This window comes from Triticum aestivum, chromosome 2D (genome assembly GCF_018294505.1).
Source record: "Triticum aestivum cultivar Chinese Spring chromosome 2D, IWGSC CS RefSeq v2.1, whole genome shotgun sequence".
Taxonomy (NCBI): domain Eukaryota; kingdom Viridiplantae; phylum Streptophyta; class Magnoliopsida; order Poales; family Poaceae; genus Triticum; species Triticum aestivum.
The window spans coordinates 434,011,588-434,014,031 of record NC_057799.1 but is presented as its reverse complement, the minus strand read 5'-3'; positions in this window follow the sequence as shown (position 1 = coordinate 434,014,031).

Below are 2,444 nucleotides of genomic sequence, written 5' to 3'. Positions count from 1 at the left end.
AACCTTTATCTCCTTGCACGACACGCAAATTGATCTCTCAACATCAATCGATCTCGTCAAGATGTGTTGGGGCATGAACCGAATGGGATGTCAAAACTAAGATGGGAAGTGACACGTAGTGGAGGCAAAGTGAAACTTTAAATGAACCTTTTGTTTGTATGCATGTCGGACAAATTACAACATTGGAAATACAAGCATGGTCTAGGCCCACATGCGAATGATACTCGGCGGAATGTTCAAATGAGGCATGCGGGAGCGACACGCTCATCGTAGCTTTACACAGTGGGTTTCAGTGTGCCGAGGGTGGCGTTAGCGCTGTGGCACGACCAGCAAATCAACACCCGGCTCGTCGAGGATGCACGGGGCGCCGAAGTGCGCGCGCGCCGCGACGCGTCCGCGGAATGGTGTAGCGCGGCCAACTGCATCCCCAGGACCGGAGACCATGCTGGGTTGTCTTGCTTTTTCAATGACATGTGGGGTCGCATGTGAGCAAAGGGCATCTCCAACGTTGCCACGACCGCAGCTGACTACCCTGAAACACCAAAAACCCTCATCCCTCGCGGCGTCGCGCGGTGCGTTCCCAGCCGGCGCCAGCTTCCCGCATTCATGCCGTCCGTCCGTATGCCGTCATTAAGAGGCTCGGTGCCCGAGGAACCAACTCTGGCGACTTAATGACGCACCCGGACGCTTGGCCTTACTGGAATGCGCTACTTAAAGCGGCAACGCCCAGCTAACCTCGACACCATAGCGCATCGTCCTGCTACGTGGCACCACATCCGCCATGACCGCGAGCCCGAACGCTCTGCGGGAGAGCTTGTCTTCGGGGATGAAGCTCGAGGTCGCAGCCCTCGCTCAAGTCGCCGCTCGCAACGCAATAGCAGCGTAGTCGGACGCGGACGCGATCGCACAAGCGGTGGCCACACTGGCGGCCGACGACGGGAGCACCGTTAGCAACGCATCCTACTTGTCGCCGTCCAATGTCCGGCACCGCCGAGGTCGGGGACTCCTCCGAGGATGAGTATGGCATGGGAGGCGGCAGGGTGTCGGTGTACAAAAAGAGGGGTGTGTTTTTTTGTACCCCTATACATGTGCACGGGCAGTCGGAACCGCGCCTACGGCCACGCTAAGCAGGACAGGGGAGGTGAGCCAAGGTAAGACCGAAGCCCAAGATGATCAGAGCAATGCCAAGACCAAGACCACAAGGAGCAGAGGGACGAAGCAGGTTCCCCCGGCAAGACCCTTGCCGGGGGCAGCCTCAGCAGCCCCGACAAGACCCTTGCCGGGGCAGCTCGGCCCACACCAACAGAGCAAGCCACCCTTGAGCCCACGGTCCCCAGCACCACCATCCACGTGGGACCAGGGCTCGAGAAGGCGCCTCTGTGGTGGCATGCAGATCTTTGTGAAGACATATTCAAGATCATATGAGGATTAGAAGACGACGATCCTCGGCAAGATCCTTGCCGAGGAAGGCCACCAGACCCCCGGCAAGTCCCTTGCCGGGGACGACAGCGCGCCACGGCAAGACCCTTGCCGGGCCACCCGGCAAGGCCCTCGCCAAGAACGCTAGCAGGGCCACCGCCAGACCCACGTCAAACCAAGCTTCCACCGCCGTTCACATGCAGCTGCCAGCCCAACCAGCTGGGCGGGCACCTGCGTGGCAACATGCAGCTCCCAGGCTAACTCATCGAGCGCCTGCATGGCGGCATGCAGATCTTCATGAAGGCTCCACCACCGCGCCACCTCAGCTGCCTGCCTGCCTACATGGCACTGCACGCATCCCTGGCTGAGGCGCGTGTCGAAGCGAGGAGGAGCGGCGACGGACGGGACGGGCCTCGCCCCCGTCCCCGATAAAGCAAGGGGACACCTAAGCTATGCATTAAATGCGTCTTGTCCTGTAATACGAGCGATAAGCTCAGGGCACTGTATGCCTTTCCACCTCCTCTGTGCCACTGTGGCAGCCCCTTCTCACTATAAAAGGAGGCCCATGGCATACTGGAGAAGGATTTGGCTCTTTCGAACCACGCACTAACCACAGCTAGTTCGAGAGCTCAAGAACTCTCAGAAATACACCCACCAAAGCAGGACTAGGGTTTTACGCATCCTCGCGGCCGAACCTGGGTAAACGATCCCTGTGCTGTCTACTAGCCCTGCTTTCCTCGCAACCCTGCGCCCCGGCAACCGTAGTAGGGATTCTTGTGATCCCATAGGTGTCGTTCCGCACCGACATCTTTGGCGCGCCAGGTAGGGGGGGCGCAATTGTGAGAATCTGGTCTAGTAGTTAGCCTAGCGGTTCTTCATCGCTTTCGGTTTCTGAGAAGAAGGCCGCTGGAGGAACGACGCCGGCTCGGCAACAGAAAAGCTAAGTCATTCAGAGCCTTGGATTCTTTCCTTTTACACTTGAGGTATTGTCCTCGGAGATCTGGCCTATGTATGGGAAACCTGCA